The sequence below is a fragment of the Chelonoidis abingdonii genome, chromosome 7 (assembly GCF_003597395.2).
Source record: "Chelonoidis abingdonii isolate Lonesome George chromosome 7, CheloAbing_2.0, whole genome shotgun sequence".
NCBI lineage: Eukaryota > Metazoa > Chordata > Testudines > Testudinidae > Chelonoidis > Chelonoidis abingdonii.
Genome location: NC_133775.1, coordinates 89,343,449 through 89,370,693, shown reverse-complemented (window position 1 = coordinate 89,370,693; position 27,245 = coordinate 89,343,449). Strand labels below are relative to the sequence as shown.

The following is a 27,245-nucleotide window of genomic DNA, read 5'->3' as shown; positions in this document are numbered from 1 at the left end:
GGATTGAATCACACCCTGTAACCAATGTCAGGACAGGCACTTCATTCCTTGAATGTCCCAGGAGAGGAGTGTAGCATTAGGATCAGTTCCAGGAGTTGGTAATGATTCCAGAGAATGAGGTGGCACATCAGGTTTGGTACCCTGGGATGGAGTTTGAACACTGGCACGCTAGCAGTGGGAAGCTCGGTATTTCACAGTAGGATGGGAGGGAAATCCAGCCTTGTTTCCAGGGTCTGCCTCTCAATCTGCCCCTTGCATTGCACAGGCAGGGTTGCTGAGAGGATTCAGGGGTCCCTGAGGCAAAGCAATTTTGGGGGCTCCTTCCATTAAAAGAAAGTTGCAATACTATAGAATACTATAGTCTCATGGGGGCCCCTGAGCGGCCTGGGGCAAATTGCCTCATTTGCCCCCCACTCTGGGCAGCCCTGCACAGGAGTCCTGGGTCCTTAGGGAAGGAGTCCCCTTCATTGTTTTCTTTATATGTTCTCCTTCCCCATGCCAGAAGGCGCTTGTTTACAGCCTGTTGGCTTACTTAGAGGAGTGTATTCCATTAAGAAAAAGTCCAAACTGCCAAGGAAAATGCCCCAGCCAGGACCCTTTCCTAATGCCTCACATTCCCTTACTAGAAATAGCCCTGGAGCAGCAGTTTGCAGTGATAGCAAAGAGGGAGAGGGCAGCAAGGGGGAACAGAGAGAGTCTCTCTAGTTGGCCTATAACCCTGGATGGGTCCTAGCTGATCAAGACCATTGCACACAGCATGATGGGTTACCTCCTACTGTGTGCAGTGCATAGACGTTCCCAGTCATGTCAGTAGCTGCCTCTGCACCGTAGAACGTATGCAGCATTTGTAACTCTGCCCACACACGGCTGGTCACTCATGGGCTGACCCGGAGTGGGAGCTGGGGCTGCTCAGAGCCCTGAAGATCAGACCTTTGCTTTTAACAGCTACTGACACCACCTGGAAAAACATGGGGCAGAAGCAGCCGTGTCTGCCAGTAGATAACTTCTGGTTCTCAGCTACCCATTTGTTGTTATTGTCTATTGCCAATATTCTATTTTACATAAAAGTGAGATCTTTGAACCCTCAGGAAAGGCAGCATGGTCTAGTAGTTAGAGTGGGAGTCAGGCGACTTGGGCTCTGGTCCTGGCTGCAGACCAAATCATTTCCACTGCTTGTGTCTCAGCGTCCATGTGTATGAAATGGGCTAATGAAGCTGGCCCTTCATTGCATGAGCCCTGTTGAAAGGCCAGTTTACTATCTGGAGTCCTCCTTCTACTCCAGCTGCTTATTCCCCATTTGGCCTTATGATCCTCCATCACGTTAATTGCTGTGGACATGACTGTGAAGCTGCAGGCAGGATTATAGCTTTGAGGAATTTGGGTTGGGAGGATTCTCATTAAAAGTAGATGAACCCCACCCGCCCACCCCCACACCCAGAAGGGACAATGACTTGGGATTCCTACAAATGTTTCTAGCAATAGAGAACCGGAGGGACAGATATGCAGGGACCAGAGAAGTGGGGGTGTCTCTAATCTGAGTGTTTTTCAGGAGTTGCCAAGCAATTGCTAATTAAATCATTCTCTGGGAATGGTGCATGCCATACATGGGCTTGCATTCCACATCTGGGCACGGTTAGACTCTGGGGTGCTCTTTGCAAATGTGGCCTGGGGAATTGGGAGCTAGAGTGCAGGCTCCTCAAAGATCGCCTTAGGAAGACACTGTATCTGTGGGGCCAGGCAGGTAAGATTGAAGGGAAGACCACCAAAAGCAAAAGAGAACACCCTTTCCACCCTGCACCCTCAAGACAGCAGTCCTGTTTCCCCTGCTCTGACAAAATATCAGCTTTGTGTTCCAGTTCAGAACAAGGAGGAGGGTCAACAGGGGCCTTGCTGGGCAGAAAGCCACTATTGCTCCAGAGAAGAACAACTCAGCTTCGGTCAGACTGGTAGGGCCCCCCTCAGCACTCACCCAGAACAGGTTGGGCTCTGTCATTCACATGCTCAGATGCTCACATGCCTAAATGCCCTCTTCAAGCTTGACCAGGTGGAGCTTTTCAAAGTAATGGGAATCACAAGACACCCTAAGCCAGGCCAGGGAGAATCTCCATTCCCCTCACTGCCCTGCAGTCAGGGCTGCGGCCAGCCATGAGGAACGGGCAGGGGCTGCATTTGAAGTCAAGTTACTGAGTATTTCCCCTTAGTGCCCCAGTGCGTTCCTCTCCCTCCTGGAGCGACAGGGGGTCCTGTCACCACTGAGGTAGGAGTTATTCCTTCCGCACACAGTTCTCAGGGCTCCTCTGCTTTCCCATATGGGGCAGGAGGCCGGAGAGGAAGTCAGTTATTACAAACAACTTTCTCTGAGTGAGTTCACTTATGTTCCCAGGCATGTAGCTGGCAACGGTCACAGGGCTCTCTCCCTCTCCTCCCCCTCTTTCCCCACCTCCCCTCCTTCTCTCGCTCTCTTGCTCTCCCTCTCAGACTTAATGACTTCCACATGGGCCTCTGGCATCCTGAGCCAAGCCTCCCAGCATTGTCTGAAATCTCCAAATTTAGAAGAAATATGAAAATTGTCAAACGCTCCTTCCTTAGGGGGTAAAACCAACACTCAGCTGAACTGTCGCAGGTCAAGGCAGGAGGCCCACGTGATCGGGCCGCAGCCAATGGCTCCCCTCGACGCCCCTGACAGATGTGGCCGTCTGCAGCCTGGCCTCCTTTTTCAGCTCATATAAGGTAAAAGAAAAAGGTTTTCCAGATTCTGAGCAGTGTGGAAGGAGTTTTCGCCGAAGACCCCCATGCCAGCTGCTTAAAAATCCCAGGCTGGCAGCACCGGGTCCCAGTAGCACATTATATTTTGAAGAGTGGAGGTGAGGCCCCCCCTTCTTCCCCCGCTGGGGCCTAGTGCACAGCAGGTGTGAGTGAGTCCTTCGGATCACCGCGCAACATAGGTACGTACACGCCGAGGCCGAGAGAAGCAGGACTGAGTGCGTGTGTGTGTGAGATTCATTTTGGCACAGCTGCATTTCTTTGTGTGTCTATCTATCATATCTCTGTAGCTCTGGGAGAGAGGGCTAGCGATAAGAAATCCATAGCTGTCATGGTCCCCATGCTCAAATTCCCTGCTAATGGGAATACCAGTCTGTACCAGACAACGGTTTCCCCTTGTAAATGTAGCCGATCACTCGGCTTGGCTGCTCTTGCTTTATTCTGTGCTGAAATGTCAGTCTCTGTTTGTGCAACAATGTAGTTTCTCCCAGGTTGGGTAGGAAGGAGAGCGCAAAGCAGATGGACAGGAGGAAGGGGAATGGCAGGGAGTCAAAACAAGGATGGGTCTGCCAGGGTCCCCCTTCTAGCAAATAATGGGGGCTCTGCCTGTGGCTTTTCCCACTCAGATCACACCCAAAGGCTCAAGGCATGTGGGCTGGGGGTGGTGGGGATTGCTGTGTAGCGTCCAGCGTTCAGGTGGTGTCTGTTTCAGTGGAACACAGTACCAGGGGCTGCCTGCCTGAGTGGGGAAGGACAGCCCCTCTCCCCAGTGTATGGAGGTCGGGCTCTGCATCCTTCTCTCCTCTATTCTGCACCAGGGCCATAGCTTTGCAATCAGCAGCGTCCACCCACGGCTCTGCAGAGTGCTGCAAGGAGGTGGGGGTCTGGGATAACAGAGCTCAAGGGGGTGGTAGCGCTGATGATTACAGCGGAGTTGGGGAAATTGCTTGAGTTGTGTCTCTGAACATCTGAACCCTGGGGCCCCGGGGAGGGTTACCAGGCAGCCCCCTGTACTGTTTGAACCTGCAGTGAATGAACCCGCTGCCCTGAGCTGCAGTTCCAAAGGCTGAGTGGCCAGCCCAACCGGCTCCCTCTGAGAGTGGGGAGCGGGGTGCTCCTGACCCCCAGGGCTGCTGGCCAATGCCCCGCAGAGCAGCTCTCAGCGGCCAGGGCCGATAGTTTGCCCCATGGCACGGTGAGTCACACTGGGCTGCGTTTTGCTCCACATATGTTTCAGGGTGGAAAAATAAAGTGAGTTGACATCCCAGCCGAGGCTGGCTCCCAGCCCTCCCCAAGTGGAAGATGCCAATATAGACCATGTGAGCTGCACTGGGTTACAGAGATGTTGCTGCCATTTTCCCCTGAGACATGCAGCTGGCAAAGCAAGTGCTCTGGAGGAAGGGGGAGGGGCTGTTCTGAAGATGTTTAGGGGACCCCAGCATCTCTCCTTACTCACACTTGCCCAGCGGCTGTTTGTGGATCAGTGACTGACAGGATCCCAGCTCATGGGCTGACGGAACCCCAAAGCCAGCTGGACCCGCTGCTGCTGGCTTGGCTTGCTTTTCCTCCAGCTAGCAGCACGGGCTTCCTCCCAAGTTCAGGCATTTCCACAGCTCCCTGCTTGGTGGCCCTGGCAAAAGGTTGCTGCTCTTTCTAGCTGCTGTGCAGCATGGTGAGAGCGTGTGGAAGAAGAGAGGCCCTGTGGCTGGGCCACTTAGCACCCCATAATTAGGCTGCAGTGAGCTCCTGGAGAACACAAGGGAGAGGCAGCTGCCTGAACGCAGATCACTGTGTGGGGCTGTGGGCTAGACAGAAAACTATTAGATCCTCAAGGGATCAGAGTCCAGCCTTCTCAGCCTGCCCCCGGCCGCAGCTGGCTGAGCAGCACAGTTCCTGTGTAAATCCAGAGTAATTCCATTGACTTCAGTGGAGCTGCTGCAGATTGAGACTGGTGTGAGATCTGTGTCTTGCCACCCAGCTTTGTGCCTCGGTGCCTGTCTGTTTGCCTTTAGGAGTTGCTGGGTGAGCTCAGTGACGGGGTCTGAGGGTGACAGGGCAATTTCAGGAGGCTGCTAGGCTGGTGACATCTCCTGGTGCCCAAAATGTAGCTTTGCTCTGATCTAGTCAAAGATCCAGCAGGCACTTCTGCACCGGCTGCTCGCCGAGGCTGCTCCAAAAAGGTCACTGCCCGGCTGCAGTAGCAGAGGCTCAGCAGATTGCCCTGCCAGGGCTGACATTTCCATAAGGTCACAGCTGGCACACCCCTGTTAAATCTCTGCCTTACCATCCACCTCTCCCTGCCTCCCAGCACACAAGGAACAGAGCTTCTCCCAAGTCCAGAGCTTCCCCAGGCACTGGAGTAACCCCAGGGCTGCTCAGATCTCTGGTCATAGCAGGATTCTTTGCTAAGAAGGTTGGTTGCATCCAAGGAATTCCTCCATCCCAGAGATACCCAGTCACTTTCCCCTGCTGCCAGCTGTGCAACTTAAAGGATAGATTGATGGACAGTTCGGTTCCAGGCCTGTGGGAATGATGAATACCATGCTCAGGCCGCAGGGGCAGATCAGAGCTGTCCGTAGCAGCAGAGCCCCCTGCCTCCCCCTCCCTCCACATCCATGCACCAAAGTAAAAACACTGGTAGATATGGAGGATTGCAATATCTCAGGCCAAAGGTTGGCCCGCGTGACCAAATCAGTAACAAGAGAGAAAGGCTGGCAAGATCCCCCTGCAGTGCTTCCCACTGCAGCTGTCCGCTCCTTGGGAAATTCCAACATTTCGGGGAGGGGGAAGGGAGATTGTTCTGAACTGGAACACAAAGCTGATATTTTGAAACTTCCCAGAAAATGAAAATTCTGCAGAATTTCAATTTGGGACTGTCGAATCGTTTTGCTTCAATAATGTCAAATTGTTTTGATTCAATGCAATTGTGTCATTTCGATTAGGGAATATGCTTCCTTTTGACATCATCATTTCAATTCATTTTATTTCTACTTTTATATTATATGGAACTATAGAGTTGTCATACTATATTCATATGTTGTATTTCGTTAAAAGGCAAAACAAAATAAATTGAAATGATAAAGTCAGAAGGAAATATTTTTCCCGTATCAAAATGAAATGAGAAAGCTGGAATTATTTGTTTAGACTGCTGCCCATGAAAAAAATTAATCAAAATTGACACATTCCCATGATCCGTTTCAATTTTGATTAAACTGCTTTTTTTCCTATGGAAAACTGTTCTGTCAAAAAAAATTGCAACCACAGCTCTATCTACTTCCCATTAGCTCTTCTCACACACATACCCCTGCCACTTTTGTTATCCCCATTATACAGATGGGGAAACTGAGGCACAGACTGTGACCATGATTTGTACGGTACGTTAATGTTGGAGCTGAGCTTGGACTCAGGTCCTAGCTCCCTGTCCTTGGACTGATGGAGGAGGAGATGGGAGAACCATCTGCTTGCACCTTAATCTGATCCCTTCTAGAGGTGGACACTAGGGGAGGGAGGGCGGCTGGCAGGAAGGGTCACGCTTGGGGCATGTGGATAGGCTTGGCATACAATGGCTTACACTCAGAGAACCCCGTAAAGCAGATTGTCCAAGAAAGGCTCTTGTGAGGGACCCCACGTGAACCCTGCCTCTTTTAAAGGACCAATGATCCCTTCTCTGCATGTTGCAGCACAAGCTGGAGTTGCTTGGGAAAAAAAGTAACATCTTATGGATAAAGGGAGGAATACAATCCCTTTGCTGGCCAGGTCTCCAGCAGGCATCTGACCAGGTGTCAGTGTTACAGGGACTTAGTCCCACCCTTCCAACTCACCACACTAGTAGCGTTCAGGGGCCTGATTCTGCTCCCACAGAGACCAGCTGTAGAGTTACGAATGAGTTACCCAGTCGTAAGCCCTAGAACTTCCTAGTTAGAGCGGAGGCTTTAACACCTTTGTAGTTTTGTGCTGCTAGGCGAGGAGTTCATTTCCAGCACACACTCATGCTTGACGCACCTCTGCCAAAGCTTTTCCAAGGAGTTATCAAGAGGCTTTCATTTCAGGGGAAGGCTGTGTCTAGACAGGCTGCAGCTCGGAGTCGCTCCTAGACAGCGTGGCATTTCCCTCTTTGCTTGTCAGGAGTGTTGTCTGGAGATGATTAAGCTTTGTATTTTTTAACCACAGATTGCAAAATAGGTTCTGGGCTCCAAAGCTGAGAAGCTGGGAAGCTTCCCCCCACCCCACCCGCCCCAGACAAAACCTGCCATCTCCGTTCCCCGCTCTTCCTTCTGTCCTGCTCAGCAGAGCCAGATATTACAAGGGTTAAAGGGGCAGGGGTATTGTGTTTCATTGTCTATTGTGTGATTTGTGCCAATCATAACAATTCATAGTGATGTGTTTTAGCGTGAGTGTTCATGTGTGCATTTGTGTTTGATGTGTAGGATTGTGTGTACAAATGTGTTGTTTAAAACATGCATATTTGTGTGTGCTTATGTTAGTGTGGTGTGTAATGTGTCTTACAGAGTGAGTGTGTAGTTGTGTGTACATTTGTGTGTGTGCTAGACTGGGTGTGTTTAGGCATGTGTTGCTTAGAATATGTGTGGAGGTGTGTTACAGAGTGATCGTGCAATCGTGCATGCATTTGTGTGTGCATTTGAGTGTGAGTGTGTGCCAGTAGTAGTGTGCATTATGGGCTGTTAGAGGCATATGCCCTCAGCTAACAGCCCAGGGTTTTAACCTGCGTGCGTGAGAGGGAGAAAGCTGCCTTTGCTAGTGATTTGGAGTCAGATAGGACAGGATGAGGCAAGAGGCTGGAAATCTGAGCTCTGGGGCCATTTCATCATTAGAAACCCTGGCTGAAAACACACACAAAGAGACTGAAAGAACTGTAGATGCGTTGAACAGAGGGGTGCCCAGGCCAATGCACAGCACAAAGCAACAGCAAAGGGATGGGCTGAAGTTGTTGTTTCAGTCATAAGGACGCCAGTGACTTTCCACCCAGCCAGGTCCTTCAGCCCCCCACCCACCCCACCTACCCGCTGCCTTGGGACTGATGCATGTTCTCCTGGGATGCTGCCTATATAAACCATTGCCCTCTCCCTCACCAATCAGCACCCAACATTGCTTGACCTTGCCTAGCTATCCTGGGCGAAGTCAGAGGGCGATGCATGTGCTCAGCACCTCTCAGGATTTCCTTCTTACCCTGTGTTCCAGGGCGCAGGGATCCTGAATCGCTAGCAAGTGGGTTCCTTTCCCACCTGGTGGAATATGCCATCAGAGCAGAGGGGTGTTATCTAGTTGTCTGTGGGAGTGGCCACTAAAATGGAATGTCTAATCCCAAATGAACACCCCCACGATGCAGGGGGGAATGCCTTGTGATGGGCCTCCACTCCACATGGTAGGATCTGTGGCCACGTGACGGTGAAGGGGAGTTTCTGGTTATAGGTAAATGTAAGGTGAGAGCTGTCTTGTTTCAAGAGGTTGGGTCGGAGCATGTTACAAAAGCACCGGGCTAGGGCCTGGGCTTTCCCAGAATAGCAATGATGGACGCCCTCTCTATAGGAGAGAGAGGAGAGCAGAGATGGGGTGACGTGCACTTGGGGTTATGCAGCCAGAAACCATGCATATGTTTGGACATGTAGGTGCACAGGGACACGTGCTTATGTGCATACTATGCAGGTGAATGCATAGGCAGCACCCAACTTCGTGTGTATATGCAGGAACAAGTATGCCTGTGATTGTGTGTGTGTGCGCACGCATGATGCACGCAGCTGAGTAGGTGCATGCAGACATATAGACATGTGTCTATGTATGGGTGAGTATGTTTGCGTGTATGTTGGTGTATGTATGCCAGCTGGCGTGTGTGTATGTTGGTGTTTGGGTGCACACGCTGTGTGTAGTTATAATTCTTTGTGTGCGAGCAACACAACCTTTCATATGCTCTGTTCATTTAGAAAATACTGAATGTAACCAATATTTATTAAATGAAGGATTATATGTTAATACTGCTGACTCTCACTATCAGGCCAGCACAAAGCACACAACCATCAACCCAACCCATAGCAAAGGGTTATGTAGGTGTGTTTGTTTGGTGCATTTGACAGCACTTTGGGAGAGCTAGTATCTCTGTTTCCCCTTTACAGGGGGGCAATCAGTTTCTCCCTTGCTAAAATGCTCCATCAGAAGGGGCGCAGGAAAACCCTTCAGCTTATAAAAGGGATTTTATTAAAACAGGTCAGCCTGTGTATTTTGAAGCAAATGGACATTTTAAAAACGTAGTCAGCGTCGGAAAATGCAAAGGGCCCGTGTCCCCTTTACAGAAGAGTTATTTGGGCTCTTTACACTTTCTGCTGTTACTGCTCGAGGGTCAGTCATCAGAAGTTTAGGCCCCAACCCCGCCCACACCCACATGTGCTTCACTGGCGTTCAGTGGCACCACTCACACAAGTAAAGTTAAGCATGCACATAAGCGGGTTTGCGGGCTCAGGGTCAAGGATGTTTATTGCAGCTAGAATATGTGCTTAAAGCTATGAGTAGCATATTCTCGGTTGGCTAGGCTAGCTACTAAGGGCATGTCTACACTTCAAGCTGGGGGTTGATTTCCAGCTCGAGCAGACATACCTGAGGCAGTTCTGTTTGAGCTTGTGTGGTAAAAACAGAAAGGTAGCCGCAGTAGGGTGAGTAGCCTTGGCTACACTTTTATTTTTAGTGTGCTAGCTTGAGTAGATCTAGCATGGGTATATCTCCTTGCGCTGGAAATCAGACCCCCACTTGGAGGTGTAGACACACTGCAAGTCTCAGCTCAAGCCACAATTTGGCCTGGTGCTCAGGTACTGAAGTGAGCAGTTCCTCCTTTATATGTGGTCACTGGAACTGGCAGGAACCAATGGACACAATCAGCTGCCCAAGTTACCCTGTGAAGGTGCAGTGATGTCTTTCTGTCTAATTGAGGGGTAATCCTACCTCTCACTAACATATTGAGTTCCCAGTTCTCAGCCTTTGTGGCACAGATTCCATGAGGCGTTTTCCTCGTTCTCAGCCTGAACCTTTTCACTGTCCATTTTCCTGTGTCGCTACCTGTGACCTTGTTAGTCTGGCTGCAGCTCTTTGCTTCTCCTCACACCTTCACTCATGAATTCGACTTCCCTTCTTTCAGACCCTCATTTCTTTCTGTCACTTAAACCTTTCTGTGCCTCTTTTGCTTTCTTTTCTGAACTCCTCTGAGCCAAGCAGAGCTGGCCACCCCTAGGTGTCAGAACACCTTCTTCCATGTGCATGCACACAATACAGACACGTCTTGTGTGGGAAGGTTTAACAAATGGCCTTGTGTAGGAGGCATAGTGTGCTCTGTGATCTGCTAAGAGCAGGCTCCTTTTACTTCTTACACAGGCTCAAATTAATTCCAGTGAGCACACTTAACTCTTAGGTCACTGGTTTTATAGAGACCCTCGTCAATCTGAAAATTCTAACCTGTCTGACAATGCTGCATCCACTAGTTACAAATAGCCCCCAAGTAATTGAAGGAAGTGAGACCCTTTGTCCCTGTTGATGGTATGCATTCATCAGCCCTTTGTCATTGGCACCATACGACCCCTGGAGAGCTCAGACCCCAATCCTGCAAGGAGTGCAGCACCTGTGCAGATCCCATTCACTGCAACGGGCCCCATGCAGAGCTCATGGTAGGAGTGGGGACCAGTCAGTTTCTCCCTTGCTGAAAAGATCCTTTTATAGAGATATAGCAATAGCAGAGCAAAACAAAGCCTTCTTGCAAAAAGAATTATTTAAAAAAAAAATCAGGCCATGCTATTTAAAGGAGCCACTGGCAGAAAAAGTCATTTTTAACCATGAGTTTCTTAAAAAGACTTGAATTTGACTGTGTCCCTACACATGTCCCATGTTCTGATGTGATGCCCCCCACCCTACTGAGCAGCTGTGGGGATGAGCTCTGAGGGGAAGCCCTCCCAGATTGGAAGAAGAGTGGTCAACAGCCCAGGCCTTGAAGTTGGAGGAGGGAATAAAGCAGAATTAAAATCAGGTTGTGGTGATGGAAGGCTCCTTGGAGGTACCTCTCTCATGGGAGGAATGACATCAATTCCTGAGTCTTAGCAGCCACTTCCAAATGTATCGGATCAAGTGGCTTTTATTAAAGAGCTGCTCCAGCCTCAATAACTCGTTAGCTGCCCCGGATAGCAATGCAGAGAGGAGCCGATGCCTGCTCAGACCGAATTCCTCCTAACACATTATCCTGCCAGATAAATTAATGAGCTTCCCTAGGCAGGGGCGGCTCTATGGTTTTTGCTGTCCCAGGCAAGGCAGTCAGGCAGCCTTCAGTGGCTTGCCTGCGGGAGGTCTGCTGCTAACGTGGATTCGGCGGCGTATCTGCGGGAGGTCCGATGGTCCTGTGCCTTTGGCGTACCCACCACTGAATTGCTGCTGAAGCCACGGGACTGGCAGACCTCCTGCAGGCACATCGCTGAAGGCTACCTGACTGCTGCCCTCTCAGTGACCAGCAGGCCGCCCCTCACGGCTTGCCGCCCCAGGCGTGTGCTTGGAGTGCTGGTGCCTGGAGCTGCCCCTGTCCCTCGACTCCACAGCACGCTGCTGCAGACTTCATACACTCAGAGGCTCAGCACAGGGAGATGGGAGAACTGGTGGATTCTAGGATCAAATTTTTATTTGTGAGGGAAGGGAACAGAGGAAAGGCAGGTTATTATTTAGTCTCTGGAAATGGACTTACTCCTCAAGAATGGACTCACCTTGTGGGGGTTGAAGGTTTGGGGCTCAAATCCAGCTGTTGGCAGGACTCAAACCAGGAACGTTCAGGGCCCAATGGTCTGATAGCTGTGTGTCCCACCTCCCCCGAGGGATGGGATTAGGGCCCTACCCTTCTCTGCTTAGCAGACTCATCAGCATAGGGAGGCGATGCTGGGAAAGTCCACCAAACAGCAAAGCTCTCAGTTGCTCAAGATGCTACCCATTAAAGGAAGTGGTTTGCTAATGGGACCCACACAGTTTCCAGTACATGCTCCCCTCCCTACATTAGCTTGGATATAGGACAATAAAAAGGGAACAGCCACTTAATAAACATTAGCTAGCATGACAGCTTAATGAGCACCCGCCCCACCATGACTGCGACTCTTAAAGGGGAAGTTCATGGATCTCCATCCCTCCCCCGCACAAAAGAAACTTTAAGGATTATGTTTTGCTGTCTCCTCCATGCTGCTCACTGTCCAGTCCTGCAGTCCTTGCTTGGACGAAGGGTAAACAGGCTGAGCCAAGTAATTATAGCCCTGTCAGTCTGACTGATCCTAGGCAAGATATTGCAGCTGCGGATACAGGACTCCATTAATAAAGAATTAAAGGAGAGTAATGTAATAAATGCCAATCAACATGGGTGTATGGAAAAAATAGATCCTGTCAAACTGATGTGATACCTTTTTTGATGAGATTACCAATTTGACTGGTGAAAATACTAGTGTTGATGTAATACACTTAAACTTATGTAAGGCTTTGACTTTGTACCGCACACCATTTTGATTAAAAAAACTAGAACGATGTAAAATTAACAGCACCCGTTCAGTGGAGTAAAGGCTGACTAATGGATAGGTCTCAAGATGTAACTGTAAACAGGGAGTCATCAGCGCGTGGGCATGTTTCTAGTGGGATCTGCAGGAATTTGTTCTTGGCCTTGTGATATTTAATGTTTTTATCAGTGAGCTGGAAGAAAACATCAAATCAGCACTGATAAAGTTTGCAGATGACACAAAAATTGAAGAGGGGGTGGTAATAATAAAGAAAACAGATCACCAATACAGAGCACTCGGGATGGCTTGGTACGCTGGGTGCAGGCATACACGATGCGTTTTAATACACGTAAATGTAAATGTGTACATCTAGGAACAAAAATGTAGGCCACACTTACAGGATGGGGGGGGCTCTATCCAGGGAAATGGTGACTGAAAAAGTTTTGGGGTTCGCGGTGGATAATCAGATGAACATGTGCTCTCAGTGGGTCTAATGAGAGCCTTGATACAAATCCATGGTATGCCCACATCTTGAATACTGTGTGCAGATGTGGTTGCCCCATCTCAAAAAAGATATATTGGAATTGGAAAAGGTTCAGAAAAGGGCAACAAAAATTAGGCAAATGGAACGGCTTCTGTATGAAGCGAGATTAATAAGACTGGGACTTTTCAGCTTGGAAAAGAGACGGCTAAGAAAAGCTATGATTGAGGTCTATAAAATCACGACTGGTGTGGAAAAAGTAGATAAGGAAGCGTTGTTTACTATTTCTCGTAACACCAGTATTAGGGGTCAACAAATGAAATTAATAGGCAGCAAGTTTAAAACAAATAAAAGGACGTATATCTTCACACAACGCACAGTCAACCTGTGGAACCCCTTGCCAGAAGATGTTGTGAAGGCCAAGACCATAACAAGGTTCAAAAAAGGACTAGATAAATTCCTTGAGGATAGGTCCATCAATGGCTATTAGCCAGGATGGGCAGGAATTGCATCCCTAGCCTCTGTTTGCCAGAGGCTGGGATTGAGCGACAGGGGATGGCTCACTCAGTGATGACCTGTTCTGTTCATTCCCTCTGGGGCACCTGGCTCTGGCCACGGTCAGAAGACAGGATATTGGGCTAGATGGACCTTTGGTCTGACCCATTAGGGCCGGTCTTATGTTCTTGGATGCATAACAATCTTGAGTAGAAGGAGAGAGGTTATTTCATTTCTGCATTTGGCAGTTGTGTGACCACTGCTGGAATACTGTGTCCAGTTCTGGTGGCTACAATACAAGAACGAGATTGATCAGTTGGAGAGGTTTCAGAGAAGATCCCCAAGAATGATTAAAGGATTAGAAAACATGCCTTACAGTGCTAGACTCAAGGACCTCAATCTATTTAGCATAACTAAGAGCAGATTAAAAGGTTAAATATCTGCAGGAAGGAATAAATATTTCAATCTAGCAGAAGAAAGTATTACACAATTCAGTGGCTGGAAGTTTTATATATATATATATATATATGGAGATATACCTATCACATAGAGCTGGAAGGGACTCTGAAAGGTCATCAAGTCCAGCCCCCTGCCTTCACTAGCAGGACCAAGTACTGCTTTCCCCCCAGATCCCTGAGTGGCCCCCTCAAGGATTGAAGTCACAATCCAGGGTTTACTGGGCCAATGCTCAAACCACTGAACTATCCAGTCTGGGTATAAGGTGCAATTTTTTAACAGTCAGGGTAATTAACCATTGGAACACCTGACCAAATGTCATGGTGGATTGTCCAACATTGGCAATTTTTAAATCAAGCTTGGGTGTTTGTCCAAAAGATTTGCTGTTTTGGGCATGTTCTCTGGCCTGTGTGATGCAGAAAGTCAGACTAGATGATCACAAAGGCCCCTTCCGTCCTTGGAATCTATGAATAGCTCCCAATTTAATGGGCATTTTGCCTGCATCAGGAATGGGCCCTGCATTACCAAAGTCTTGACAGGTCAGTGGAAGTCATCTCCTGTCCATGCAGCCAGAACCTCCTGCCTGGTTCATTCTGTGACATCCCAGCTGGGAGGCTTGAGGGCCTAGGACATCACCAAGGCTGAGGTGTGCTGCAACTTCATGGCATGGTCTTGGGCAGGACGAAGAGGAGGCCAGGAAGTGTTTGTAGCAGGGGGAATAGCAGAATAGTCTCGTTCCAGCTAAGCTCAGGAGACGGAGCTAAAATATTAGCCAGGTTTCTTCTGCTATAGAGCTTGGTGCTTTGTTTTTAATTCTGTGCCCCCTTGCCGGCTCCCTCTGAAGCTTGTCTTCCTTCCCACCAGCTGGAGGCACTGGTAGCTTCACACCACGTCATGCCTTAGCTGTCCACATGCATCCAGGATTCTGACAGCCAGGGATTTTTATTCGGACTACTTCAACCTTTTGAATGTGACTCCAGAGATTTCCCTCTTCGCCTCTCCTCTCCTTCCTTCCTCTCCTCCCCCCACCCCACCTCAATCGCATGGATTTAGCTAAAAGAAAACTGGCTCCCTGGCTCCAGCAGGCCCATTGACGTGACTGTCTCCGCTGGGAATTCACTCTGCAAATTACTTCCTCTTTGCTAGGAATGTGATGTGCAAACAGAGCAGGAGTTGCTCCCAGAGCCCCTAGCTCACACGCCCCAGAAGCACCGGGGGAAGTGGGAAGGATGGGGGGGGGGCAGGGGAGGAGGTCATCTCAAGACTTTTGACACAGAATCAAGGCTACAGTTTTTGTTTCCACACACAATTTCCTCTGCGCGTCCTTCCCCCACACACTCCCACCCCCACCCTGTGCCTGCTGCTGAGAAGGGTAAGGGACAGGCCTGAGCATGAAGGGAAGACAGGGAGAGGTGGGCCAGGCCCTGAGGCTGTGCAGGTCTGGCTACTGAGAGTAGGGGAGGGAAGGCAGGCCTGAGTGAAGGCAGCAGGGTGGGGAATGGTGTGATTGTGGTCAGGCTGGTTGGGTGGGGAGGGGACTGGGAGCAAGGGGAAAGTGGATGAGGCTGGGAGAAAATGCAAAGAACTGGGAGAGAGGCCTGGGAGAAAGCGGTGTGGTGGCTGCTGTCCCATCACATCTCAGTCATCCCTGCACTGTTCAGGGGGAGGCTCCACCTTGAGCTGGCCGAGGACCCAAGGCCCATTTGCTGCTATCCCCGCTCTTCCTCAGGAGGCCCCGAATGCTGCACTTGGACCAGGGATGCCCTTGCCTAGTCTTGTCTGGGGCAGGTGGCAATTGGGCCCCATCCCCTCCTATCCTGTTCCCATCTCTGGCCCTAGTTAAAGAGCCCACAGGCTGAGTTGGTGGGCAGAGAAATCCAATGCTGGGTTCTGACAGAATGAGGGGTGCTAGGCAGAGCTAGGAAATGTGACTGAGGTTCTCTATAGAAATAATGGATTGAACCTTCCTTCCCCACACCGCACTGTGTCCATCCCTCCAAACTGTGTGTGTGCCTCTATGTACCCTTCTCCCTTCCCCATAGTGCACGCCGTCTCCCCCAGTGCCTTTCTTCCCCTCTCACCAGGGTGCACTTTTCCTCACTCTATCTGCAGCATGGTGAGGTGGGGAAGATCGGGCCCATGGTGGGGAGGACAAACTCCCATGGGTGAGGGGAACGGCACACACAGTTTGGGGTCTTCCTGTGCGTGGAACTGACCTCGGACTTTGGTTATTATCAGAACTTTTTGCTAACAGGAATCCCATGTACCACAGTGCTGGCTTCCCATCCTAGGCTCCAGCTGGCCCCACGGCAGCCTAGTCTTAACTCACCAGCTGCAGTGTGGTGAGGGGAGTCTGTCTCCATGACAAGCCCCCTGCCGTTTCAAGGAGCCACGGCAGCCAGTTAGCAGGTGCATCTACTAGTGTCTCAGACTGAGGCCCTGTAAGAAAGACTGAGCACAGAGCAGCACCCTCCCAGCAAGAGGATGAGACTCTTTGGGGGTCAGAGGGAAGGGCAGCAAGAGCCCTCTGCCCTCTTTGCAACACTCCCCAACCACAGTGCTAAACCCAACTGCCCTGTTACAAAGTGGGGACACAGTTGTGGATCAGGGGAGAAACTTCTGCTGTTTTTTGTTTGTTTGTTTGTTTTACCCTAACAAATGCACCAGTCCCAAACACATCACATGCAAACACATCATTAGGCATAATTATTTCTCTCTGAAGTGACTCCCAAAGGCCAATTGTTCTGGGCATGAGACAGACTCAGAGGAGAGAGGATTTCTGGCCACAGAGCTAACCATCAGTCATGTGCAGAGTGCACGCACACACATACACACATCGTGCACATCTTGACCCACACACACACACCCACACCCACACACATGATAGACACACAGCCGGTATACACATCGTGCATATCACACACACACAATATACACACAGCCAGTGTACACATCTCTCTCTCTCTCTCTCTCTCTCTCTCTCACACACACACACACACACACACACACACACACACACAGAGCCAGTATACACATTGTGCACATCACACACACACGTGATATACACACAGCTGGTATACCTATCGTGCACCTACATATACAGGCTCACATCCATGAACATCCACAGTGCCTTCCCATGGCCCCGCTCACTTCAACAGAGCCGTGGCCTGCAGTTTGGAAGCTCTCAGAGGGCATGTGCGTTTGCCCGTCATTCTCACAGGGAGCCTAGTTCCCAAGCACGGGCACTAAAATGCCGTCCCTGCCATTGCTTGCTCAGACCAGCAGCAGGCGTGGGTACCATGAGCCCAGAGGATGGAACGAGAGGCATTTCCCAGCCTCTGCTTCCAGATGTCTTCACATCATCTCCCCTCTGCACTCATCCCTTCCTCTAAGCCATTAAAACCTGCTCTCTGTTCCTGGCATTATAACTGATCCCAGCAAAGCCCACAGAGCAAGAGCAGCAGCATGAAAGGCCCAGGACTGAATCCCCTGGGCCCCCTTGGCTTGCCCCCAGCTCAGCCCCAGGAATCTGCCTTGTTGACCATAAAAGGACAGGCATTTCTCATCCCCTGGAGGGAGGATGGGAAAGGAAAGGCAGCGCTATTTATAGTGAGCATCAGGGCCTGGACCTGAACTCAGGGTTAATCAGCCTGCCAGTCTGGGACCAGATTGGGATCTCTCTCCCGCTCTCCTTTTTCTCATAAACCCTTGATTTAAACCTGGTGATGAGGCAGGTTTGGGGGAAATGCTCTTCTATGCCCTCCCGCCCCTTCCCAACCACTCTCCAGGGCCCCAGAGGGTTTCTGTGAGGAGCAGTGGGGGCTCCATGGAGCTGACAGTCCTTGTCTGAAATTACACTTCAGTATGGGAGCTGTAGGTACGGGGCTATATACCCGAGGAGTGTTTATAAGGGGAGGTGCAGTGCTTGGCAAAGAGAGAGATACGTTGCCTGAGCTGAGATAAGCCTGGCTTTGAGACGTGCCAGTAAGAGCTAAGATCACATCAGGGAGGTCTCTCCCTCCAGCTGTCTTGCCTCTCTTCCACCTGTCACAGAATGACATTGGTTCTCAGGCTGATCCTTTCAGTTAGAGCAACCAAGTGCCTGGACAGACGGCGAGATTCTAGTCCCACATCGCCATGTCTTCCTGGCACATTGTCCAATGAGCGTTGCACAGCCGTGGGGCACTGGGCGGCAGAGAAGGGAGGTTAGGTCCAGGTGCAAGACTGCAATATTAGCCAGTGTTTTTCAGCCTGCAAACGCCCCCACTGATGCTGGGGAAAAAACCCTGAGGAGGGATCTCACAGGGGCAAATAGGATGGCTCAGGCAGGTTCGTCCAGGAATGTGCCAATGTCACAGGTAGGAATATGCAAGGGAAACTGACTACAAAGCACAATCCACCTAGAGTTCCCCAGACAGAGCTGCAGGTTAGAAGGCCAGTGAAGCTTTTCAATGGGCTTTGGATGTATTAATGCTGGCAAAACACATGGAACCCCCTGAAGGAAGGGTGCTAGAGAAAGCAATAATGCCGCTTTGCAAAGTCCTGCATTGTGGCCCAAGATGGGGAGCCAGGAAGGCCTAGGGCTAATCACTGCTCTGGCACAGACCTGCTGCTGGGCAGAGCCACTTGGGGAAAAGTTTCGTGCCTCTGAAAAACACCAGGGACAATGAGAAAGTTTTCATTTGTTTCAACATTTTTTTGACTTCCTTTAAAAAAAAAAAAAAAATCAAAATTTGGGGGGGCTTTTGGTTGCTGAAAACTGAACAAAATTAGGGTTTGAGGATTTCAATTACAACAAATTTAGAGACAACAGCCATTGCCTGTAGAAATGGCCTTTTTAAAAAAAAATCAATTTTTTAAAATTGAAAAATAGTTTTGAACAAAGAGTCCTTTAGCATCCACTGTGACCAGCTGGAGATCCCTCTGGCCCAGAGGGCTATCTTGGGAATCCAGCCAGCCTTCTGATCTGTCTGTAGCAGGGCTTAGTTCCTGGGAGGGTGCACACAATCCAAAAAGACACAGTTATCCATTGGGCCTGGAGATATGCCTAACCTGGATCCATGTCTATAACAAATGCAGAAAGAAACACATTCATTTTGTTAGGACAGGGATTGGCAACCTTAGACCCACAGCCCGCCAGAGTAAGCACTTGGCGGTCTGGGCCAGTTTGTTTACCTGCCGCGTCCACAGGTTCGGCCGATGGCGGCTCCCACTGGCCGCAGTTCACCACTCCAGGCCAATGGTGGATGTGGGAAGCAGCGGGGATTTGGGGGCTGTGGATGCAGCAGGTAAATAAACTGGCCCGGCCCGCCAGGGTGCTTACACTGGTGGGCTGCATACCAAAGGTTGCCAATTTCTGTGTTAGGAACATGAGAAAACAGTGGGTCAGATTCATCCCTGATATCCATTGATGTGAGGGTGGGATACTATGACTCATGGCTCCAGGGCAGAGTGTGCATCACCCCGCTGAGACCTAGATTCTGAGCCCTTGGCTACACTTCAAACTTAGACCAACATAGCTGTGGCATTTAGGGGAGTGAAAAATCCACACCCTGGAGCACCATAGCTATGCCAGCCTAACCCCAGTGTAGACGCAGCTAGGTCGATGGAAGATTGCTTCCATCACCCTCGCTACCACCGTTCATGGACGTGGTGTTCCTGCAATGATGGGAAAAAAAACCTTCACTCGATGTAAACTGTGTCTACACTGTGGGGTTTTGCCAGCATAGCTATTGCACCATAGCAATCCATAGGAAACCAACCCCCTCCACTAGAGGGTGGCTGTGTGGTTGAGGGGTCCAGGAGAACGCTGGTTTAGATGCTCTGGGGTCTCTGTGGTGACCTTGGACAAGTCACTCCACTTTCCTGTGCCTGAGTCAGATCCAGCTAGGAAATTGCATGAGAAGCAGCAGGGACCTCCCTGCTCCCTAGACATGGAGCTTCAGCCCTGCTTCCCTGCAGAAAGGAATTAGGGAGAAAAATAAATATCCACCTTGACTGAATTGGACTTGTCAGCACTGGTTCTCCACTTGTAAGGTAACTCCCTTCTCATCATATGCCAATATATTTATGCCTGTATCTGTAATTTTCATTCCATGCATCTGAAGAAGTGGGGGTTTTTACCCATGAAAGCTCAGGCCCAGCATTTGCTCTGTGCTCCTCTTCAGGGACCGGAAAGGTCTAAGCATGGGGGGATCTTCCCTCTGGCACTGGAGGGAGGAATAGTTCCCAGCAGATGTTTCTCTTCCAAGCTCCATAGGACACACGGCCCTGAGCATTCCAAGAGTGCTTCATTTCTTCGGCTGCCGTCTCCTCCCTGGGGACGGCAGCTGAGCCCTCAGAGCCCTGCGTTCAGGATGACGAGAACTCTCTGCTTTGGTGTTTCCCACCAAGTCGTTTGGTGCAGGGGCTGGGAGTGAGGCAGGAGCTGGGAAGCTCCTTGGAGGCTGTCCCACAAGCCAGACTTTGTGCATTCTCTGCGGGAAGCTTTGATTGCCATCCAGAAGTAGGGGACGTGCCAGCGTGGCTCTGATCTCGGAGAGCAGAACATGCCCTGGGCCTCTGGGTTTGGAAGCAGCAGGAGGAACGTACAGCTCATTACTCACTTGACTGGAGTAAACCCACGCAAGCCTGGAGCTGAACGGAGGCTCTGTCCCCAAATGCCAGTTCCCTCCACTGCATGCATCCTGGTTTGTTATTGTAGGGTAGTGCATGAGTGCTGTGGCCATGTGCATCTTGGCTTGTTATGCAGTGGTTGATTCTGAGTGCTGGGGCTTCAGAGCCTGGTTTATGACAGTCAGAGTTCTTAAAAATAGTGAGGCAGTGCACATCCTGATTTGTTATTGTAGGGCTGCTTATAAATGCTGGGGGTGAGCATATCCTGGTTTGTTATTGTAGGGTTGCTCCTGAGCATAGTGCTATTAGTCCTGTTTGAAGGGCAAGGGTGACCCAGTCTTAAAGCATTTCCCTGGAACACCAACCCCCACCTGTGAGGAGTCCCAGGCACTTTGCACTCAACACTGAGAGTGAAGCAGGGCTCCGACAGTCTGCCGAGGTCTGCCGAGCACAGCAGTGTCCCCTGAACTGCTCTGGGGGGGAAAGCATGGGAGAAAACTAAGCAGATCATCCTCCCAGGAGCTCTGGGAGACAGCTGGGCCCTCTTCACCCCTAGAGCTCACAATCAGAGCCTGCACTCCGCGGCCAGCAGTTTAAATCCCCCATTCCCAGGGGACAGGGGAGCTGAGAACGTGTGAGACTTATGATCTTTAGACCGAAGAACGAAGAGGAAAGAGTGGGAAAGGGGCTGAGCAGCCAGGGAGCACCAGAGATACAAATACCCCTCGGGTCAGCCAGCCACTCCCTTTCTCATCATCTTTTCTGTTTCCTCCTCTGTCCTGGGCCGAGTCTCTTGTCTTTCCTTTTAAACTGGAAGGGTGAACCCCTGTGTGTGTGTGTCAGTGCATGCGTTGGGCACATGTGTGCTGGTGTTTACAGTCCTGTGTGTGTGGTCCCTTGTTCAGAGACTTCTCTGACCTGAATGGCTGAGTCCCATCTGTGCGGCTGCTGCCTTTCTAACCGTTCAGGGAGCAGTGCAGAAAGCATCCATTGGCCCGCAAGTCAGCCTTTCGGTGCTATAACTGGAGCAGCTTCCGGCACGTCGCAGTGGTGGCCGTCAGTGCCTGTATGGCCCCCTGGGACATGGGGTGGGTGCTAGGACCAGCCAAGGCATCTCCAGTGCAACGCCCAGGGTGACTTCCTGGGGATAAGAACGTCATCACTGCTCTAGTGCCTTCCAGCTCAGCCTAGTCTCACTGCCAGGACCTGCCCACAGTAGGCCTGGCATATACGCTGAAGCTTTCTGCTCAGGTGCTGATGCACGCAGTGGCTCATACAGCCTTATGCACATCTAGGAGCCATCCACTGATACTGGCTTCACTGGGCCCAGTCGCTGGGGACCTCACTGGCCACAGACTCTCACACATATCCCATGTGCCAGCACACGTGAACATTTGCGCACACATGTGCACCCAGAGTTGTGTGAGCGTGACTGCACAGTGTGTGAGCACAGGGGTCACTAAAGGCTTCACAGGAATGGTGGATCCAGGCCTGGAGTGTGTCTGTTGCTCAGCTCACATTACAGACGCTGTCCTTGTTTGCACCGCAGGCTTCCCTCTGGTGTCTGCTTGCTGGATCCTTACAGCGGACTGGGGCACTTGACTGGTTTACAGGGCAGGGCAGTGCGAAAAGGGCTGGTGCTCCCCAGGGCACTGCAGGGGACCTGGCATCAGTTGGGAGGCCTGACCTCCCAATGCCTGGGTGAGGAGTGTTCTGTAGCATTCCAGTGCAGCTCCTTTGGAGGACTCAGGCCTGACAGGTGTCGGGGGTGCAGAGCAGAGGGAAGGATGCTAGGGGGGAAGATGCTGAGCAATGTAGGAGCCAGTGGATGCTTGTATGTATCAGGCACTGTAGCTATCTGTACTCAGGGGTCGTTTAGAAGCAAGACTGCCATGTGCTGTGTGGGATTGAGGAGCCCCAGAGGAGCACTCTCAGCTTGTGCCTCTCACTCTTTTCTCCCACTGCATTACACTGACCTTCTCCTGCTGCCCACAGATACTAACAATAACAATGATCATAGATGTACCAGAAACAGCCCCCTCCCAACTTCTCCAAGCCAGGCTTTGAGGGGGTTGAGAGCCAGTGCTAGCTCTGAATTTTGCAGCTCAGGCCAAGCTCTAATAATCTCACTGCATAGTGCCTTTCTTCCAGCCTCTCATCCCTGTGAGAGAGGCCAGTATTAGTTAGCCTTGTTTTACACAGCTCAGCTTTGCTTGGCAATTGTCCGTGAACACGGCTGCATCTGGCCTGGCTGTGCTCCCGCTCAGGACAAGGCTGGCACTGGGCCTGGCCATGCGAGCCCGTGATCCCAGCAGAATTCCCATCCCTTGAAACACCCCACTCTCACCGTGTATCCTCACCAGCTTGGCCTGTGGCCCGTCAAGGCCATAGGGCTGCAATGTCCCAAAAGGCCACAGAGCTGAGAAGCAGCTAAATTCATGACACTTGTGACTTTCAGCTGCGTTTACACTGATGTCCTGGCTGGCAAGCCCTGGTGACAGGGCCTTTCCTAGCTGCCTGTTGATCTCCATTCTCTCTTTGTCTCTTACAGGCATTGGATGCAGAGGACACTGGCTGAGTAGAGGAAGCAGTGCACAGCTGACAGCTTTGGAGAAGTCACAACTGAAGGCTGCCTGAAGAGGCTGTCGAGTGACCCATTAAGGGGGACAGCCTCAGAAATCCAGGCAACTGACAGCAGGTCAACATAGCCTGTTAGCATAAGCTGATGGTCACTGAGCCCCAGCATCTGTCAACTCATGCGCCACCACTTCCAATAACTCTGACTTTCTTGTGACATGTATGTACTCTCTCTCTCTTACTTACTCACACACACACACACTCAGGCAAGCACTCACAGACAGGCATATGCACAGATACGCACTTATTTTCCAGTTAATGGACACAATCTTTAGCTCGTGAAATTGCCCCAGACTAACTGGATTCTGAGGTCTTTTGTTTGCACTTCTAGAACCTGTCCCTCGTGTTGCAGAGGGGTATTTACAGGCAGTTAAACAGGTACGTACGAGAGCTGGCTCTGAATCAGAATCCCACCTCTAACCCCTGGTTCTGAGCTTGCAGCGCAAGCGGACTCAGAGCAAGCACTGAATCAGTACAGCCCAATGTCTGAGAAAGGCTTGTCCAGGTCTGGGCCCTGGGCTTTTGTTCCAGTCCAGCTCTTGTCCATACGCAGTGTGAAATCCTCATCTGGAGAGGCGTCGGGCTTTGCAGTGTGGTAGTGTTATACACAAGTAAGAACTGGGGATGTGGTGTAGGATGGTTCTAGCTTATACACACAATTAGCTGGAATGCCGTTGTCCCCCTAAGCCAGTTTTTGGTGCAGGATTATTAGGCACTAATAGTTCCATGGAGCTAGTTTAAATATTGTGTACAAGGGTCGGTTAATGGGGCTGTAGTGCAGTATGCATTCTCCCACTCAGGTAAGTAGGCAAGGTTAGTTATTCACTATATAAGGGGAAAGCTGGCCTCTTTCTATGCAGAATACAGCACAGGGTAGCTTCAGCTTGAGGTCCCTATTTGTGTGTTTTCTTTGGTGCTATGATAGCTCATCACCTAAAACTCCATCCTCTCCAAACTGGCCTCCGACCTGCCTACTCTGAGCTGGGATCTGCCCCCATCTGCTATTTGCCTTATGTTTGGCTGCATTGTCACCGGTGGGTTTGCTCTGGTGAGTTGACATATTTCGTCACTGCTGTTGCTCATGTTCCGAGTAAAAAATGCCTTTCTCTGCAGATCGGGAGGGTCAGGCTGGCTCCAGGGTTTTTGCTGCCCCAGGCAGCAAAAAGAAAAAAAAAAAAAAAGCCACAGTCACGATCTGCAGCTCTACCGCCGCCGCTTCAGTCTTCGGTGGCAATTTGGCAGCTGGTCCTTCACTCCCGAGAGGGAGTGAGGGACCCGCCACCGAATTGTCTCCGAAGACAAGGATGTGCTGCCCCTCACTGCTTGCTGGACTGGTGCCTGGAGCCGACCCTGGGGAGGGTGAATCCCTCACAGTGGGCCAGGCCAGGTTTGTATCACAGCACAGAGCAAAGGTTTGCTGTGTGGCTCATCCCAGAAGAGGATGGTATCTCCACCTTGGCCTGGCTGATTGCCTGGAGATAGGAGACTCCTGGGATCTCTTTGCATATTGCATCAGCATCCTCTCCATGTTAGCCAGGAGGAAAGAGATGTGGGTGAGCATTTTGAAAGTTGGCAGCCTTGTTATCATCCTCTAGGTTCTCCTGGGAGTCCATATCCCATTTTCCTTGCGTGCGCTGAGCCTCTGTCTCTCAGCTAGTCCTTTAGTGAGTGCCATGCTGAAATAAATTTGTTAGTCTCTAAGGTGCCACAAGTACTCCTGTTCTTTTTGCTGTCTCTCTGACTCACGGCAGATTGATCTCTAAACGTGGCTGCAGCTTGCTGCTCCCTTGTCCAGCCAATTCTAGGCCTGGAGATAACGCCGCAGCTGGAAATGTTTCTAACTCCCTGATCTTTCAGGGCTGTGCTTTCAGCTGGCTTGTTCAAACCACTTCAAGGCTGAAACCTGAAAGAGCTGATGTGGTAAGCCAGTCTGCTCTGCTCCTGTCCAGCCCTGGTGACTGCAGAGAAGCCAGGAGCAAAGCTTGCAGCTTGCAATAGAAGAAATGTACCCTGGCCAGGACAGGGTGAAGGTGTTGTGTTAAGAGGGTTTCTCCCACTTGTAAAAAGAACAAGAGTGTACTTGTGGCACCTTAGAGACCAACAAATTTATTTCAGCATGAGCTTTCGTGAGCTACAGCTCACTTCTTCAGATGCACAGAATGGAACACACAGACGGGAGATATTTATACATACAGAGAACATGAAAAGATGGAAGTATGCATACCAGCGTCTCAATTGATTAGACTCTTCCTGTTGGTATGCATACTTCCATCTTTTCATGTTCTCTGTATGTATAAATATCTCCTGTCTGTGTGTTCCATTCTGTGCATCTGAAGAAATGAGCTGTAGCTCACGAAAGCTCATGCTGAAATAAATGTGTTGGTCTCTAAGGTGCCACAAGTACTCCTGTTCTTTTTGCGGATACAGACTAACATGGCTGCTACTCTGAAATCTCCCACTTGTGTGCTGATCTGGGTGATGTCTAGAAAGGTGTTGATTTCTCTGGTGTGGCTGGAAAGGCTGATCCGAGCCTGTGTGTCTGATACCTGGTCTATTGGCTGTTATAGGTGGGTTGCCTGCAAATAGCTGGGGGAGGCTGGGAGAGCCACTTTCCAGGCTGTTTTTCTGATTCTCCACAAGCTTGGCTTTAATTTTGCTCTTTTCTTTCCCTCAGTGAACCTGGAAACATGGGATTGGTTGGGAGCATGGGGGTTGGTGCTGGAGAAGGACCAGGACTCTTGGTACCATTGGACAGCCCTGGTTCCTGCTCCGCCCGTTGGAGTTAGCTGTGGAACTGACACCTAGTTTGCACTTTGCTCAGCTCTGTGGAGGCAGCTCCTTTCCTATGGACTCCAAGCCAGGATCCACAGGTTGGCTATAGGACATAGAGGAGAGAAGAGGCGCTGCCAGCGCACCGGATGGAAGGAATTCCAGCCTAGGGAGCTGCCATCTGCTTCTTGTCAGGTTGTTGTGAGTGTCTGTTCCTGGCTGCCTGCTGACGGAGGTTGCTGGATCCCAGCATGAGAACGTTGTTATGATAGATGGTCTGTTTACCGCTTTTCATCTCTGCTCAGGATTGCACAGGATGTTAGTGCTTTTCTGGGTCTGGTCTCTCGCCCTCTCCCACTGTCCTTTTCCTCTCTCCACCCACCTCTTTCCCCCTCCCCACCTCCCGCCTCCAGTGCTCTCTGTTGCTACCATCTATGGTTCTGATCTATGCATGCAGGCCTCATGGGATTCCTGCCTGAAACACCTCTGCCCGTGAGGTAGGCCTTCCCTCCATGCTAGTCAGGCCGCACAAGTCAGTTCCAGCGGGGACAGATGGGATCAGCGCAGGTGTTGGCCAGCTGTGCAGTCTCTGTCATGATCAAGAGGTGCTGTTGCTTCATTCAAAGATGAGGATCAGAGAGGCTGGTTTAACTTCCATTAACTCTTTGATGCCTGAGCCTTTCCCAGCTGGCACGTGTCCAGGGATGGGGAACGTGCGGGGAAGGGGGTTGAATTTGCTGACATGGGAGACCCAATGCCCTGGCCCTACCAGTAGCCAGAGGCATTCTCCCTGCTGCTGACTTCGCAGATATCTCACTGTGAGTTCTGGCTGGAAGGGCCCAGTAGCCCAAGGATACCATACAGACATCAATAGTGCCCCAGTAAAACCTCCCCTGAGCTCTTGGCAACTCTGCCCAGGGAAGTACTCCAGCAACACCCCTCAATCCGTCCCCACATCTGCTGCAAATCCCGGGGCCCAGAAATCCACCTCTGTCGGCTCTTCTGCTCGGTCCGAGGGGTGCAGACTCCTCCCATTGGCCCCCAGCAGCAGGGACGGTCCGGCTGGCATGCTGGGCTGGCCCTTGCCTCTAACCCATGCAGTCCCCACTGCACGCACTTTGGGAAATGCAATGCAAACAGTTTATGCTGGGATCAGCTCTCCTCATAAACACACTGAGACGCTTCCAGTTGCCTAAACAGCCCCCAGGCAGGGCTCAGGGCCTGCCCTGCTCTTTGTCCTCAGCAGAAGGACTGATTAATGGGCTTCTTTCCAGAGGAAACCGCAGTCCTGCCCACCCCCACCCCCTATCTCCCCAGCAGGACTCCCAGGGCCACCCAGTCGTCTGCAGCCATGTTTAGTGCAGGAGGCATGAACTACATGCCAGGTCAGCTTTAGAGAGACAAGAATCTCCACTGTCATATACAGGAACGAAGAGGCCTGCGAACCTCAGTCAGACCTGTTTATTTTCTCTCCTCGCCTCCTTTTCCCATTTCATGGTGGATTGTCTGTCTATGTAGCT

The 27,245-nt window shown here is 50.8% G+C and overlaps 1 long non-coding RNA gene across 1 annotated transcript; it reads left to right on the top strand.

The window, feature by feature from the left end:
* The first annotated feature begins 2,776 nt into the window (after positions 1-2,776).
* Positions 2,777-27,245, top strand: LOC142047118 (uncharacterized). Its single transcript, XR_012656300.1, has 3 exons — positions 2,777-2,945; positions 22,871-23,017; positions 25,631-27,245. It is a non-coding gene; the product is annotated as an uncharacterized LOC142047118 (long non-coding RNA).